Source organism: Pelodiscus sinensis, chromosome 23, assembly GCF_052426305.1.
Source record: "Pelodiscus sinensis isolate ZL-2025 chromosome 23, ASM5242630v1, whole genome shotgun sequence".
Classification (NCBI taxonomy): Eukaryota; Metazoa; Chordata; order Testudines; family Trionychidae; genus Pelodiscus; species Pelodiscus sinensis.
The window spans coordinates 21,861,991-21,880,351 of NC_143074.1; the positions used below are offsets into that span (position 1 = coordinate 21,861,991).

General features: G+C 43.0%; 1 long non-coding RNA gene across 2 annotated transcripts in view; it reads left to right on the forward strand.

Moving 5' to 3' along the window:
* Nucleotides 1–15,598, forward strand: part of LOC112545416 (uncharacterized) — a 32,390-nt gene extending 16,792 nt beyond the window's left edge. For both annotated transcript variants that reach the window (XR_003088878.3, XR_003088876.3), the window contains exons 4-8: nt 2,791–2,861; nt 8,814–8,860; nt 11,048–11,116; nt 12,477–12,679; nt 15,389–15,598. This is a non-coding gene — a long non-coding RNA (uncharacterized LOC112545416). The remainder of the gene's footprint in view (nt 1–2,790; nt 2,862–8,813; nt 8,861–11,047; nt 11,117–12,476; nt 12,680–15,388) is intronic.
* The last annotated feature ends 2,763 nt before the right edge of the window (nt 15,599–18,361 follow it).

An 18,361-nucleotide genomic window follows, 5' to 3' on the forward strand; every position in this document is an offset into this window, starting at 1 on the left:
ACTCCTGAAGTGCACTCCCCGCATCCAAACATACCTATTACAAAAGTTAACATAAAGATGTTTCTTTTTCTGTCAAAGCAATGAGGCATTAGTGTTCAATTCAAGAAATTGCTTGACTTTTTTTAGAAAGAAAATCTGAGATCCCAGGATGGATGGCATGTTTAAAATAAACTTAATTTGCCACTAATCTGGCAGTGTTCTTTTAAGCATCCTACATGGGCAGTTTTTGCACACTGGCTTTGGAGTGTCTAGGGTTTTCAGCTGAGCACTGTCACTGAATTAAAACCCTATTACATGGGTTCATCCAGTCTACTCTGATGTTGGCTCATTGGGCCATCAAGCTCTTGTGGCCAAATGGTGAATGATCGCTACAGCTGATTGGTTGGCTAAACGTTGAAGCTGAGAGACTGCCACTGAGGCTATGTCTACACTACAAAGTTTTTTTGGAAAAATGGCCATTTTTCCGAAAACACTTACGTCCACACTGCAATCGTGTTCTTTCGGAAAAAAAAATCAAAAGAACAGAGAGGGTTTTCCGACATTGGTAAATTACTTTCTAGGAGGAAGAAGCCTTATTCCAAAAGAGCTCTTTCGGAAAGATGCGTGTGTGGACGGAGATGAGGGAGTTCTTTCGAAAGAAGAGGAAAGAGGAAAAAGCACAGATGCCCTGGTGGCCACTCCGTCCATAGCAATCACAGCTGAAATGTGAGATAGCACTGCACCTTACCTCAAAACTTTAGAACACTAGGTTAATCTAAAGCAAAAACTCACACATTGTCAGGTTAAAAGCCCAAATCAGTCATTCGGCTGACTTGTAGTAATGATGAGGTCAGTGTTAATTCCAGCCAGTGGTACAGAAAGAGCAGCTGATTTTGTCAACCCTACCAAGCCATTTCTGAATGAACGCTTTCATTCTTCTGTACTCAATGATCATGACTTTGTGTTTTTTCCTGCTGCAGCACAAGAGTGAAAGCTTTAAACACAAGCTAGATAGACTGACAGTAAAAGAAGTTTGGCTTCCATTGTAGCGTCAGGAAAAGCATCCAATTGCAATTTACTGCAAGAATGGAGGTTTTGAGCACCGTCACCTCGCTAAAATTTAGTTTGGGTAATTACATTCTGCCTGACGTAATTCCCCGTGGAGTTCTCAATGGCAACGTTATTCTCCGCTGACTTATCTAATGGTTGGTTAGTTCTGTTGTGCACTGTTGTTATGAGTCACGCCAGAAGTTGCGTCTTGTAAGGGCTGGGTGAAGTGATCCCTGGGTATATAATGTATGTATCAGTTTGGTAAACACATCGATATCCTTCAGGATAAAAGGTGCTCTGTTTAAGCTACTGTTATTTGTTGGGCAATCCACTTGGGGCTCCGAGAAATTAAACATGATTTTTCACTTGTGAGGCATTTCAGCAGTAGATAGTTTACAATTGTATCCAAAGGGAGTCACTGCTTTGTGATTCTTCTGTACTTGTGCCTAAAGCAAATCAGGCTAGATACATCCCTCATTCCACTCCATTGATGCCCCTGGGGGTGAATGTGGCCTATTGAAATTCATTACGCCTCATATGAGTGTCGTGTTTCACATGCAAGTATACAAGGTCTACTGATACATTTTCAACACCCCTCAAACACAGTGTAATGTTTAAGTCATTACATTTTTGCAAAGCTTTTTTTACTTACAGCTGTGTGATGGCAAATATGACACAATCAGAAACATACACATCTGGCTGTGTTTTCTTCTTTCTCGGCACTTTGCATCAGAGGAGTGTGCGGTCCCACGCCGACAGAAGCATTCTACAGTGAGAAACTGACACAGGGCCACAATGCGTTGGCAACTTACAAAATTCCTATTCCATTCACAAAGCCTTCTATAATTGCTGGAGTTGTAAGAGAAATGTAACAAGGCCAATTGCCAGTTTGTTTCTCCTGGGTGATTATTGAAGCTAAAGGGTGCAGTTCATATTTTAAGCAGAAAGGCATTATCCCGAATATTTTCAGGGAGCATAAAGTTTAACTGCATTTCATTTTACAACTAGATATGTAATGATGTATGAACCAGGGTAGGGGCCTCTTGGCCATATCAGTAGCATATTCTATGCTATGAGGTCAGATACAAAGGCTTTTACATATCTACAGACTCAGATTTCTGCTTTCATAGTATGGGACTTCCATTTATTTTCTGAGGGGAGACTTCATCTCCACCTCATTTATCTCACTGTTAATCTAGATACTAGACACATATAACCCAGCTCAAATAGATAGCTGCAGTCCCCTCTCTTTGATCTTAGTTTGTTTCACCTATTTCTTCATCTGAAAGTCTCAGCCTCGACTGAAAGCCCAGTGTTTTTTTGGCTGGGCTCATATGGAAAAATTAAACATGCTGAATTTTGGATTTTCACTTACTGGAACACTTGGAAAAGCAAGGCCATAGCCTGCATTTCTCAAACAGACAGTGCTAGGAGTTATGCCCAAGTAAAGAGTAAAAGGACAGATTATAAAAAAAAGCTCCTGACTAGAGCTTAAAAAACACCAGAATTTTGATTCTGTGGAACATTCAGAAATTTCAAAAATGGCTTTAGTTCCAAATCAGAACAAAACAAACATTTCCTAATGATCAGTTGTTTCAAAATGAAAAAATTTGAAATGTTTCACTCTGATAAGATCCTTAGGGGAGTGCTTCATATTGATTTTCCTTAAATGTTGTTGAAATTCAAACAAAAAGTTTCAATTCTGATGTAACCGCCAAACCCGTCGATTGTAAAATTTCTAACCAGCTTTTCTTCTCACAGTGCAAACAACTGCACCTTGAGCACTGATGGAGCTGAGTCACTTACCTCCCAAAGGGCTGTGTTGACAAAAGGTGCGTGAGAGGAAATTATAACTAAGCATCTTATCCAGTAGTTAGTGTCACCAGGGCAAGTTTTCAGAATGAATGAGAAAGGAAACTTGGTGACGTTAATTATTTAATATCTGTAAAAGGCTTTGAAAGTAGGAAGCTCTGTGAGAGATCTGTGTAAGCTGGGAAGCTTGTCTCTTTTACCCACAGTAGCTGTTACAATAAAAGATATTACCTCACCCACCTTTTCTTGCTAATAAGTTACAACAACACTGCATAGAATTATTATATCATTGCTCCCTGCAAAGGAAAGAGCTAACACTTTCAGATCTGTGCACATAGTATCTGACACATTACCAGCCTAATTTATCTTTCCTTTCATTGGTGTTCCTAGAGAGGACTGTTAATATGTGTTATATCAGTGGTCCCCAACACGGTGCCTGCGGGTGCCATGGCACCCGCCGGGGCATTTATATGCGCCCACCTAGTGACCAGGGCTAGCCCGAGCCATTCTTGGGCCCCGGGCCCTGGGCGCCTGGTGCATACGTGGCCCACGCCCCGGGCACGCAGCACATGTGCGGTGCCTCCCCCAGGCACATGGCGCATGTGCAGTGCCTCCACCAGGCACATGGCGGCCCCACCCCCAGGCGCCCAGCAGCCCCAAAAGGTTGGGGACCACTGTGTTATATGATTGAAATATTAGGTACAGGTGTTTATAGAGAGAGTATGCATATTTAAAATAAATCATAAGAAGGAATAATCAAATTACAGAAATCTCTTGGTGCCACTGTTGACTACCATTATGTTCTTTGATAGCTAAGAAAATACCACACTGATCTTGCCTTAATTCGTGCAAGAGAATCTGACTCATCTGTCCTGTCACAGATTTTGGTAAGGTCTGGTCTGCAGATGTATTGTCATCCTGCAAGAAGATGATAAAATTCTCTTAGATCTCAAAGGTAGACACTGTGGTAGTTAGCAGATAGCGTTAGTGTGGCAGTAGGTCTTTTTTATGGGGTCAGATGTACCTGTGCTACTTGCTTTGTGAGGCATGAGAGCATAACCATAATGTTGAGGATTTAAGCTAAGGTAGGAATACACTGGCCTCAAAGACAAGCACTTTTCATGATCTGGTTCATGGGGAATCTAGAGTCGGTTTGGATTGTGAAGAAAGTGAATAATGAACATAAGAAGGGCCGTACTGGGTCAGACCAAAGGTCTATCTAGCCCAGTATCCTGTCTGCCGACAGTGGCCAGCACCAGGTGCCCCAGAGAGGGTGGACCGAAGACAATGATCAAGTGATTTGTCTCCTGCCATCCTTCTCCAGCCTCTGACAAACAGAGGCCAGGGACACCATTTCTATCCCCTGGCTAATAGCCTTTTATGGACCTAACCTCCATGAAATTATCTAGCTTCTCTTTAAACTCTGTTATAGCCCTAGTCTTTACAGCCTCCTCTGGCAAGGAGTTCCACAGGTTGAAAATGTTATTTACTTGTTCCCATAACATAAGAACTAGGGGATCACCAAATGAAATTAACAGACTTAATACAAACAAAAGGAACTATGTATTCATGTAACGCACAGTCAAGCTGCGGAACTCCTTGCCGGAGGATGTTGCGAAGACCAGGACTTTAACAGGGTTCAAAAAAGAACTAGACAAATTCATGAAGGATCGGTCTATCAATAGTTATCAGCCAGGATGGGTAGGAATGGTGTCCCTAGCCTCTGTTAGTCAGGGTAGGGTTCACATGATGATTCCCTGTTCTGATCATTCCCTCTGGGGCACCTGGCATTGGCCACTGTGGGCAGACAGGACACTGGGATAGATGGACCTTTAGTTTGACCCAGTCTGGCCGATCTTATGGTAGCTCATATTACTTATCCTGTGCTCAAGAGAGACCATTTGAAAGCAATTTGTTGTATATACCTGAGGTTAAAATTAAAAAGCTGGCTAATAAAGAGAGAAAAAGCCCCAAATCTGCTTTTCAATATTTCACTGGCTTCCGTGCAGCTGCCCCATTAACAGCGATTTCAGTAAAAGCAACGAGGAGTCATTTGGCACCTTGAAGTCTAAGCGTACGTCTACACTAGCCTCCTAGTTTGAACTAGGGAGGCTAATGAGGGTGACCGAAATTATAAATGAAGCGTGGGATTTAAATAGCTCATGCTTCATTAGGACGTTCCCGGCCGGTCACCATTTTGGAAATTGACTAGCCCGGAGTAACTGCCCACATCTACACGCGGCAGTGAAACGGGAGTTCGAAGTAAAGCCCTAACTCGAATTAGCTGTTATTCCGGGCTAGTCAGTTTCCAAAATGGCGACTGCCCAGGAACATGCTAATGAAGCGCGGGATATTTAAATCCCGCGCTTCATTTGCAATTTCAGTAACCCTCGTTAGCCTCCCTAGTTCGAACTAGGGGGCTAGTATAGACGTACCCTAATAGATTTATTTAGGCATAAGCCTTTGCGGGTAAAACCACTTTGTCAGATGCATTCCACAAAAGCCTATGCCCAAATACAACTGTTTGTCTCTCAGTTACTATAGGACTCCTCATTGTTTTTGCAGATACACATTAACCTGAATACACCTCTGAGGGTATGTCTACACTACCCCGCTAGTTCGAACTAGCGGGGTAATGTATGCATACCGCACTTGCTAATGAAGCCCGGGATTTGAATTTCCCGGGCTTCATTAGCATAAGCGGGGAGCGGCCATTTTTAAATCCCCGCTGCTTCGAACCCCGTGTAGCGCGGCTACACGGGGCTCGAACTAGGTAGTTCGGACTAGGGTCCTATTCCGAACTACCGGTACTCCTCGTGAAACGAGGTGTACCGGTAGTTCGGAATAGGCACCCTAGTCCGAACTACCTAGTTCGAGCCCCGTGTAGCCGCGCTACACGGGGTTCGAAGCAGCGGGGATTTAAAAATGGCCGCTCCCCGCTTATGCTAATGAAGCCCGGGAAATTCAAATCCCGGGCTTCATTAGCAAGTGCGGTATGCATACATTACCCCGCTAGTTCGAACTAGCGGGGTAGTGTAGACATACCCTGGGAGACTTCAGTGGATTTCTAGCTACTTACCCAGGACTGCAATTGGTCCATATATGTTCATGCAATTCTTAACTATCATTTGAAATCTATAGATCGAGTAGGCATAAATGGAACACAATTTGGCACACATACTGTACAGCAATTAAAGAGCTGTTAAGAAAGAATAAGCCATTATATCAAAAAGAGGAACAAAATAAAAACTGCAGAAGAAAATTTCTACAGCAACCACAAAACTGAAATGACAAATCAATGGCAGAAAAGCTCAGCAACTTAAAATAGAAAAGAAGGAAATGCCAAACAATTAGTCATTTCAAAGTGATTCGATAGCATAAAAGAAGGAAAGAAATAAGTGATTAATTCTTGGAGAAGTAACTTCCACATTTACTATTTCTAAATAGTTCCTGAAATATCATATGGTTCTTTCTCGTTACTTAGCAGTGTGTATATATACATATATATGCACAAAATCACTGGGAGAAAAAGACACTGACAGAAGAAGAGAGACGGAATTTAAACATTTATTGTCAAAATATTTTTACTTTTTCATCAATGATTTTTAACATCAGTAAGTTAATACCTACAATTACTTCCAAGCTTTTGTTACTTTTGGTTAATTTTCCTTTCATGTTATCTGATAATGAGTGGCAATGAGAATCCTATATTACTCACAAATGCCAACAATGGTCAAGTTTTCTGTAACTGTGCATTTGGATCACTTTATTATAACAAGGAAAGGGAGGAATAAGTCTCCTATGCTAGCAACCCTAACACTTTCACCTGTACACTGCAGAAACTGGATGTTTCATGTGCAATAAACAATATCATGTTATTAATATTGGGTATCTATGTTATGGCCATACAGCTGCTATTACACTGGTCTACAATTTTTTAGAAGTTGTCTGCTTCAGAGATAAAATGTGCTATTTATTATGTATGTTGATGTGCTGAATTCAAATATGACAATTAAAACAACCGATTGACTACTGTTTCCAAGATATTTAAGTTTTTACATTTTACGTCTATATATATTGTGTAGATAGTAGAGTTTTAACCATAAATTGTAAACCTAGGTCTTTTCATGTGTTTATGGTTGCTTTACATGATAATATTTCACCTGTCCTGTTTATGTAACACTTTAAAAATCAGCAAAAGGGTTATATAAATAACATTTATTATGAAACAAAAGGCAAAAAACTATTATGTACATAGTTTAGTCCTATTCAGTGTCTACTCGGCGCTTCTTGGCTTGTCTCTTGTAGTCATTAAATGGAGCATCTCTTGTCACTGTCCAGCAATAGTCTGCAAGCATTCATGGGCTCCATTTGCCCTGATAGCTTTTCTCCATTGTTGCAATGTCCTGGTGAAATCGCTCGCCGTGCTCGTCACTCATTGCTCCGCAGTTCGGTGGAAAAAAAATCTAGATGAGAATGCAAAAAATGTATCTTTAGTGACATGTTGCAACCAAGGCTTTTGTATGCCTTGAGGAGGTTTTCCACCAACAACCAGTAGTTGTCTGCCTTGTTGTTTCCGAGAAAATTTATTGCCACTAACTGGAAGGCTTTTCATGCCGTCTTTTCCTTGCCACGCAGTGCATGGTCAAATGCATCATCTCGACAAAGTTCACGAATCTGAGGACCAACAAAGACACCTTCCTTTATCTTAGCTTCACTTAACCTTAGAAATTTTCCACGGAGGTACTTGAAAGCTGCTTGTGTTTTGTCCATGGTCTTGACAAAGTTCTTCATCAGACCCAGCTTCATGTGTAAGGGTGGTAACAAAATCTTCCTTGATTCAAGTGGTGGATGCTGAACACTTTTCCTCCCAGGCTCCAATGACTGTCGGAGTGGCCAATCTATCTTGATGTAGTGGGAATCTCTTGCATGACTATCCCATTCGCAGAGAAAACAGTAGTACTTTGTGTATCCAGTCTGCAGACCAAGAAAGAGAGCAACAACCTTCAAATCACCACAAAGCTGCCACTGATGTTGATTTTAGTTTATGCACCTCAAAAGTTGTTTCATGTTGTCATAGGTTTCCTTCATATGGACTGCATGACCAACTGGAATTGATGGCAAAACATTGCCATTATGCAGCAAAACATCCGTGGCTTCTAGGAATAACATGATGCAATTCATATCATGTATGATGCAATACCAGCTTCAGATTGCATCATTCATTGTTTTACCTAAAAAGCAAGTACTGTCCAAACCCAGTCATAGATTTATTAATAGAGCCAGTCAAAGATGTATTTTAGTCATTTCTGGTTTAAATTGAGATCCCTTCCCTTTATAACTCACTTATCCTCCACCATTCGCAAGTCAAGGGTCGTATATACTGACCCAATAGCATATCTTGAAAACTAGAGCCAATCAACAATTTTAAGCATCATTTTCGTTCTCAGTGACCCAGAATTAGTAAGGTTTGACTACATTTATTTCAGAAGCATTTTGGCTGTAGAGCAGTGTTATTGGCTTTAAAGCTGATGCCATCAGAGACACTGCGTGATGTTAATACCTATTCAGACAACTTCTCTACATATGCAATTAATTAAATAATGAAACATAGTACTTCAAACTATAATAGTACTTTGCACTTCTATATCAACTTTCATTCTAAAATCTCAAAGCACTTTATACATATTAACAAAGTTCCCCAACACCTCATCAAGGAAATATTTTATCCTAGTTTTAAAATTGGGTAAACTGTTCTGCAGAGAGTTTAAATAACTTGCTGACTGACATACAGCAAGTATTCACAAAGATTGAGTAGAACAACTCTCAGTTTGTGCTTTAATCACACATCCAACTTTCTTCCATACTATGAGTATAGTATAATTTAATATCAGCATTACTTAGACTTAGGTAAAAATTATAATGGACTCTGTGTTGCACTAATTGTTGAGCGATCCTTTTTATACTTCCAGGGCTACAGCCTACAATCATTTTTCATATGGAACATCCATTGACTTTGGTAGGTGTTATGTGTGCATGAGGAACGGAAGTTCAAACTCTACTTTTGCAGCGCACCGGTAACAAATTTCCAGTAGAAGGGGCATTTAGATGTGAATGTGATCTTGTCTTATGCCTCAGTGGGGTTTCTTCCTACTGCTGTTCTGGTGTGTGGGTTTTGATAATAATAAATCAGATCCCTTTGAGTAAGAAAAGGTCATTACAAAAATCCTGCAAAACCAAAGGAAAAGGAGGTGGGCAAAAGCTACTTTTTCAGGAAGATTCATCATCAGAAGATCATAGAGGCGTTCAGAAATCTTAAGACCCAGATATCTTATTTTCCTGTCCCCCATCCACAAATAGGATGCTTCAGCTGACAAAGAGGCTGTGTCTACACTGGCACCTTTTTCCGGAAATGCTTAAAACGGAACAGTTTTCCATTATAAGTATTTCCGGAAAAAGAGCGTCTACATTGGCAGAATGCTTTTCCGGAAAAGCCCTTTTTCCGGAAAAGCATCCATGGCCAATGTAGACGCGCTTTTCCGGAAAAAAGCCCCGATCGTCATTTTCGTGATCGGGGCTTTTTTGAGGAAAAGACTACTGTGCTAACTACACTGGCCCTTTTCCGGAACAGTTTTCCGGAAAAAGGACTTTTGCCTGAGCGGGAGCAGCATAGTTTTTCCAGAAAAGCAGCTGATTTCTTACAGTAAATCGTCAGTGCTTTTCCGGAAATTCAAGGGGCCAGTGTAGACAGCTCGCAGCTTATTCCGGAAAAGTGACGGCTTTTCCGGAATAAGTGGCCCAGTGTAGACACAGCCAGATTGTTTGGTCACCTCAGGATCAGAGTGTTGTCACTGTGGCTAAGGAATTCACTTCTGCTAGAGATCAGGCTAAACCCTAATTTGACCACCTCCAGAGTGTGGTGAAAGACTCACCTATTCACACAGATCAAGTGATAAGTGTCCCTGACAATGCTTTGCTGAAAGTTACCTAGTGGGATATAGTCATGATAAGGATCTGCTATAATGAAGGGAGGTGAATAGTGTTCTCAAGCAGGACAGAAAGAGATTTCACTTAATTTTGAGGGCCCATAGATATTATGGTGAGAAAACGATGAAAAATGTTACCTCAAAAGACAGCTTAACGTTTATTTCCATGGTTGAAAAAAACCGTGAAACTGAAAAATTGCAGATGCACTGCTCAGTATTAACAGAATCGAGTTCTGTACAGAAGCAGAACCAAGCATCTCTTGAGGATAAATATACCTAAAATGTCATAGTCTGATTTATTACAAGCTTTGATACAGTTTTCTAGAGGAAAAGAGCAACCCCTCTAGAAAAGGAAATTTCCTTCCTCAGGCAAAAAAAAAAAATACTGCCAGCAAATATCACAACTCCTTCATGGAGTGTCAGGACAAAGAAGTGATAGAAATGTAGCCGTGTTAGTCTGGTGTAGCTGAGACAAAATACAGGACTATGTAGCACTTTAAAGACTAACAAGATGGTTTATTAGATGATGAGCTTTCGTGGGCCAGACCCAGCTTGTTAGTCTTTAAAGTGCTACATAGTCCTGTATTATGTCTCAGGACAAAGAAGATAGCTAATCTAAATACCTGTGAGCTAAATAATGCTCTGTAATGTTTTATAATCAGTAGATGGTGCTGTTGTTTAAATGGTAGCTCAGCTACTCCTGTAGCTACTCCATTTCTATCACTATTCTACTCCTGTTGTGAGAGTCAAAGTCAGCCAAGGGGCTAGGTCTGTGTGTGCATGTTTTCCTAGCAGGCTGAGAGTAATTTGTATTATGCAAGAGTGAGGGAGTTAGTGTCAGCTTTAAGCACAAACAACAGCAATTTCTGTACTACGCCTGTTTTGCGCAAAAAATATGCAAGTGAGGCGAAGCGTGGAATATCGCCGTGTCTTATTTGCATAATTAATGAGGCTCCGTTTTTGCACAAGAGCCGTGTAGATGGCTCCTTTTTGCGCAAAAGCCTCTTGCGTAGAAACAGAACCTCATTAATTATGCAAATGAGGCATGGCGATATTCCACACTTTCTCTCATTTGCATATTTTTTGCGCAAAACGGGAGCAGTACAGACATAGTGCTTTGGGGTGCCACAGCCTCACTGTCCCTGGGCCAGGGAATCTGGAAGAGAAGGCATCTCTGCTGACTGATCCTTTGGCCATCTTGAGGCCTGTCTCTTATTTAGGGCCTGCAAACTATGAAGTCACCCTTGGTGGGAGGATTCATGTGCATGTGAACAAGTCTCAAGAGAATGGTGAGTGGAAATATGCAGACGAGTTGTTCCTGTTTCTCCGGGCCTTCCTGCTCCGTGTTTCCATGTACTCGAAACTTAAGGAATGTCCCCCTAATTTTTAACCCTGGTTGTCCTTTTTTGTTTCTTTTAAATAGTGGCAAGACAAGAGTATGAAAACAGGCCTATACGCAGGAATTTCTGTGTGTGTGTGTGTGTGTGTGTGTGTGTGTGCGCGCGTGTTTTTTTTGCAAATGTGGACTGCAAGGGTGCGAATGCACCCCCCCTCCAAAATTTCCCATCGCTGGCCTCATTCCTGAGGGAGGGAGAGAATTAGCCACCGCCTTCTCCCGCCCAGCTGGACCTTAGGGGAGGGAGGCTCAGATAGCATGCGGCTCCTGTTTTACCCCGGCGGAGAGAGCATGCTTACTTGGAGGTCATTGGGAAGGGGGCGTGTTTGCACCCTTCACACACCCCCTGCATACGGACCTGGAATACTGCAGTGCAGGTAGAAACGAGGATGCACACCAGCTCTCGTGGAGCTTTGCTGCTACCACTGAAACACATACAGATCCCATAGGATCTGAGGAAGTGGGTCTGGCCCATGAAAGCTCATCACCTAATAAGCCATCTTGTTAGTTTTTAAAGTGCTGCATAGTCCTGTCTTTTGTTACATACAGCCTTGACTATGTAAGCCCGACAGGTGGAACCAAACTTGGGACTTCAGGGCTGTGTCTAGACTGGCAAGTTTTTCTGCAAAATCATCTGATTTTGCGGAAAAACTTGCCAGCTGTCTACACTGGCCGCTTGAATTTCCGGAAAAGCACTGACGATCTGTAAAATCATCAGCGCTTTTCCGGAAATACTATGCTGCTCCTCTTCGGGCAAAAGTCTTTTTCCGAAAGACTTTTGCGTGAAAGGGCCAGTGTAGACAGCATAGTATTGTTTTCCACAAAAAAGCCCCGATCGCAAAAATGGCGATCGGGGCTTTTTTGCGGAAAACCGCGTCTAGATTGGCCATGGACGCTTTTCTGCAAAAAGTGCTTTTGCGGAATAGCATCCTGCCAATCTAGACGTGCTTTTCCGAAAATGCTTTTAACGGAAAACTTTTCCGTTAAAAGCATTGCTGGAAATTCATGCCAGTCTAGACGTAGCCCAGGAGTTTAGCACATGAATCTCTACTGCATGAGCTAAAAGCCAGCTGGCTGTTAGCTAAGGCTATAGAGCAGACTCATTATTCACTCTCTATGTGGTCTCAGTGCCACTAGATGGAACCGTGCATCCCACCCAAAAGGTGTATTGGTTACCACTACATACAATCAGAAGCACAAATGTGAAAGAATCTTAGATTGATCTCTCTGTTAAATATGCCATTTCCTTGCAGGCTACAGAATCGTTGGCAGGAGGGCAAAAGGATGAACACACTTAAAAACCAAGTGCATGTTATTTGTGTTGTAGGATAGTCTTTCATCTCTCCCTACTCCCCACTCTAAACTGATGTGTCATTTTGTTGTGTGCTGTTAATCAGTAGCTGGTTCTTATGATAGAATTGCTGCACCTCAGTAGTGGGTGGCATCATTTCATATGGTAAGTAAATTTTGTAGAGCACTTGGGATCATTTTGGATGGAAAATACTGTCAAAGTGCATAATATTGTCTTTATTATTTTTGTTGTAATTCAGCAGACTTTGTAATATGGCACCAGGTTGACTGGAAAAATGAGCGAAGCAGCCTGTCATGTTAGCATCCGAAAGCTTGGCACGTTGCTCCACTCATTGCTGTTCATTGAAAAATTAATGCTAATCCTCACTGGGTTCAGTCCAAGAAATCTTGTCAATGAACTGAACAATCTTTTTTTTATGTTGCTTGGTGCTCGTCTCTTTCAAGAAGTGTTAGATAGAGGATAGATGAGTGGCCATCTTCAATACAACTCCATGGACATTGTAACTTCGTTAAAGTAGAAAAGGGCAATGGAGCTAGAGGAAAAGAAATAGCTGAAAATCAATATTCCTATTGCCTACATATTTCCTAAGACAGAGAACAATAGCAACAATTAATAAAACACTAAACATATCCTTTTAATCTCAAGTTAACTAATTAGTCCTTACAGAATCCTTGTGAGGTAGATAACTAAGCCCTGGTCTATACTAGGGAGTTATTTCGAAATAATAAGCGGAACATCCACACTACCTAGCCCGTTATTTTGAAATAACAGGCTGGTAATTTCGAAATCTGTACTCCTGCTTTCCTTGGGGGATAACACTGATTTCAAAATAGTTGTTTTGAAATAGCATTAGTGTGGGCGCTTCACTGTTGCTATTTTGAAGTAATTACTTCCCAGAGTAATTTGAAGTAATTACTCCCCAGTATTTCCTGGGGCTCTAAGCCAAGATAGCGTGCCCACAATAATGGATTCTGCCTCAGACTAATTTTGAGGCTCCCCCATAGCAGGGACACACTATTTCAATTTTGTTATTTCAGGATTTATTATTTCAAATTTAGTTATTTTGAAATAATTTCCTAATGTAGACGTGCCCTAAGTGTTGTTATTCCTATTTTCACATTAATAACCTCATGCTTCAAGAGGGAATGCAAAATTTACAAGAAGATAAGAAAATCCTTTATTTTAACCATCCTGAATATATTTCTCAATCCCTTATGAAATCATAATTTCTGTGTATATTCTGAGCTTGGGCTACATTTCCTTTTGTCTCTGTGTCTCTGCTATGAACATTTTCCTAATACAGGCAGTCCCCGGGTTACATGGATCCGACTTACATCGGATCCCTACTTAGAAATGGGGTGAGGCAACTCCGCACTAGCTGTGTCCCCCCCCCCCCCAGCAGATCGCCGAGACGCGCTGCGGTCCCGCCGCCCGCGTCCTCCGCGGCGAGAAAAGCCGCTCCGCGTCTCCCTGGTCTGCAGGACTGAGGGAAGTGAGGTGTGGGAGAATAAAACTGAGCTCTGGAGAAATGTTTGGCTAGAGTTTCCCCTACAATATGTACCAGTTCCGACTTACATACAAATTCAACTTAAGAACAAACCTACAGTCCCTATCTTGTACGTAACCTGGGGACTTCCTGTATTATAAAGTAAAAACCAACAGCGATTGCTATTAGCATAGTGGCTGTGTGGTTTGGACTCCCAAATTTTATTTGTGACTTTGCTGTAGATTTGATGTACAGGAGACCCCCGACTTGCGACCGCCTGAGTTCCAACCCCCAAGACTTACAACCATTTTTGTAAGTGAGAAAGGGGCTGTAACCCCCTGACTTATGTCTTCAGCCCGCATTTACAACAGCGCCTATTGTGAATGAGGATTTGAGTTACGATGCCCCCAACTTGCGATGCTTCCCGCAGAACCAATGGTGTCGCAAGTCGGGGTCCTCCTGTATTACCTTGGGCAAATCATTTAACTTCTCTGTGTTTTACTCTGTTCATCTGCATAACTGATATAAAATTACCTGCCTACCTCACAGAGGTTTTGTGAGACTTAATTAGATACTGTTTGTAAAGCACCTTGAGCTTTTTAAGTGAAAGAGGTTACAGAAATTCACAGAATTATTCTGATTGGTTTTGCTGTTTTTTCTGTGCAAATCTTGATAAATAAAGAAACCATCTGCTGATGGAGATTTGACTATGTCTAATTGAAGGACCCGTTTACAGGGTGAGGAGGGATGTGACTGTTCACTAGAACAGATTGGCAAGACCAGGCCTTCACTGCGGGGGGAAGATTGGCTTCAGGTACGCAACTCCAGTTACGTAAATAATGTAGCTGGAGTCAATGTACGTTAAGCCAAGCTTGGCACCATCTCCACAGTGGGAGGTCCACAGGAGAAATGCTCCTGTTGACTTCTCTTACTCATCATGAGGAATACCGCCACCGATAGGGGGGGCCCTCAGCATTCGATTTAGTGGGTCTTTACTAGGCCAGCTAAATTGAACCCGGGAAGTTTGATTACCAGAGCATTGAGTCTCTAGTAAGTGGAGCCGTGGCCTAAGAGTAGGAATCCTGGGCCCAACTCCAAGATCTGTCACTGGTTTTCTTTGTGTCTTTGTGTCACTTAATTTCTCTGTGCTTTCTACAAAAGGGAATTAATTATTGCTTCCTTGCTTAACAGGGTTGTTGAGAGGATTACAGCATGTTTTTAAAAGCACGTTGAGATCCTTGAATGTGTCTAGCTATAAAGTATATTATTATAGCAGGGGGATGTGTTCACTGTGGAGTAAAGCAGAAAAATATAATCGCCTTTTTCTGGAGTAAGGTGTAAATAAAACAATTGTGTTACTTTTTCAGAGAGATCAAAGCACGACACCTCAGCATGTAAAAGAGGAACTCCAGGAACTGAACTCCTTGCAAGTAATACTGTTGGTTGGTTGTATCATTAGCAATGTGACAGTCAGCGGATCTCTGCAGAAAGAATTTAGTTGTTTGGCTTATTTGAAAGCCTTTTGTTACAAGAGGTCATTAAATATTGCTCTAGGGGATTGGTATAAAACAGACGCCGTTCTCTTCTGTCTTGGAAGCCTGCAGCATGTATTTCTTGAAGAAGGGATAGAAGAGTGTATTTGGGAGTTCAGTTGTTTTCAATTCTATTTATATTTTTATTCAATGTGAAATGCTTGGCCACCTCACCCAATTTCTATTTGCACTCTCCCTTGCTGTTTAGCAAGAAGAACGTTCTGAACCAATCAGCCTTCAAAGGAGGCATGGAGCCCTGCAAAAAAGGCACGACTCTTCTCACAGCTCAGGAATAAATGTATGAAACGTGTAATTGCCATGGGGCGTATTTTAACTTTGGCCCTCTGGAGCTTAGTAAAGGAGCCTCTACTACTTGCGCTAAAAGCCAGCTAGCTTTTAGCTCAGGCTGTAGAGCTCCCTTGTTGTTATCTCTCACTATAAGTGGTCTCTGTGCCACTACGTGGGACAGTGACTTACACTGTAGCATCTTTGCGAAAGAGGAAATGCAAATGAAGCGCTCATTAGCATTTCTCGTGCTCTCATTTGCATAGTCTCTTCTGATCCGTTTTGTGGAAGAGGTTTTTGTGGAAAAAAACACAATGTAGACGAGGCCATTTTGCGCAAACCCCCCCTCTTTTGCCAAGATCCTGTATACCTTCTTTTTTGAGGGATAAGGGATCTTGCGCAAAAGTAAACTCCCCTCTCTCCACTGGGGTAGTTCTTCTCTTTGGGGTTCAGGTACTGTAACATGTTGTGAGGAAGGTTTCTCCTGCCTCTTCCTTGATGTAAATGTTCTCTGGATAAGCAGGAATCTTCAGTCTTCACATGTTTTAATGCCACATCTTTCACAAATACTGGCACATACTTTAAATAGCCAAAACCACAAGGAGTCTGGTGGCACCTTAAAGACTAACACATGTATTATGGCATGAGCTTTCATGAGTTGCAACTCGTGAAAGCTCATGCTGTAATAAATGTGTTAGTCTTTATGGTGCCACCAGACTCCTTGTTGTTTTTGATGAAATAGACTAACACAGCTAGCTCTGCAATCTTTACAAAACCCTTCATTCAAAAACTATACATGAATTTTAAAACAAAGAAACAAATAATCTACCACATATCTGAGAGAGCTTGTGCATCTGTCCAGCCATCCGTCTGTGAGTCCATTTGTTCAAGAATTCCTAAATGGTAAGAATGAGGACCACCAAATTTAGTATATAGCTTCCTCTTCTAATTTAATGCAAGGTCAGGTTTTGGTTATGCCTTGAAATTGGGATGTGTGTGGAATGTGATTGTTTCTCATCAAACAGAAAGGGAAGGGTGTGATAGCAGGGACAGTTATACTCATGAATGTCTGGGGCGGGGGCAGTAAACATAAGGGACAGTTATATCCAGAATGACTACAAGGAGGCAGCAAGCGGTCCAGCCCTGGGGAGCAGCCACAGGCTGGCAACATGACTCATACCACTCCAGCCTGTCCCAGGGAGCAGCCATTGGCTAGGCCACACGGCCCCCATCACCCCAGGTTGGTGCTGTTAAGCAGTCACGAGCTGGGCCATGCATGGGCTGGTCCCAGGGAGAACCCAGCGGGAAGGCTGTATGGCTCCTGCGGCCCAGGGCTGGCTCTGGGGAGCAACCACTGGCCACCCCATCTCCTTTCCCTAGCCTCCTCTCCTGAGCCATCTCCCCAGCAAGGGTGGAAAAAGAAACAGATATCTACCGTATTTTCCGGCGTATAGGGCGACTGGGCGTATAAGACGACCCCCTATCTTTTTAATTAAAAGATAGGGTTTCATCTTATACCCCAGCGCCCTTCCGCCTCCTTTGCTCCCGGTGTCCCTGGTCTGCTGGAGATGGTCCCCAGCAGACCAGAGGCACCGGGAGCAAAGCCGCCAGGAGCGCCTGGGCTCCCCCCCGCCGGAGCCCCTCCGCGGCTTTGAAAGCCTCGGGGGAAGCCGGCGGGGGGGCATCCCAGGAGCGCATGGGCTGCCCCCCCTCCGGAGCCCCTCCGCGGGGCTCCGGAGGGGGGGCAGCCCATGCGCGCCTGGGATGCCCCGCCGCCGGCTTCCCCCAAGGCTTTCAAAGCCGCGGAGGGGCTCCGGCGGGCGGGCAGCCCATGCGCGCCTGGGATGCCCCCCCGCCGGCTTCCCCCGAGGCTTTCAAAGCCGCGGAGGGGCTCCGGCGGGCGGGCAGCCCATGCGCGCCTGGGATGCCCCCCCGCCGGCTTCCCCCGAGGCTTTCAAAGCCGCGGAGGGGCTCCGGCGGCGGGGCATCCGGCGTACAAGATGACCCCCGATTTTTGGGGGATGTTTTTTAACTTCAGAGGTCGTCTTGTACGCCGGAATATACGGTATTATATATTTTAGAGAGTCTGTCTGTCTGCCCCTCAGCCAGGGGGCATGCACCCCAGCCTTAGCTCTGCCTGTTGCTAAGTGGACAAGCACTTCACCCCTGCTCCCAACCTCCTTCCAGTGAGAGAGAGCTGGGGTTGTCCTCTCCCACCTGGGCAGCCTGTATGCTGAATTCCTCATCTCCAGGGCCCACCTCTGAACAATGATTTAAATGAAGAAAAACAAAACTTACTTGAGTTAAGGACCCGAGCAATGCTGGGTAAATCTTCTAGCATACACATATTTAAAAGAAAGCCCTTTACCAACCGTTCGCATATAAGGCTGTATTTTTCCTGGGGTTTGTGATGAGAAAATAAAGAGAGCAATGCTTACGTAACTGGAGCCCTGAGTCTGAAGTAGAGTTTTGGTATATGTACAGATAAGGTGTGATTCTCCTTTTATAGCAACATCAGAAACA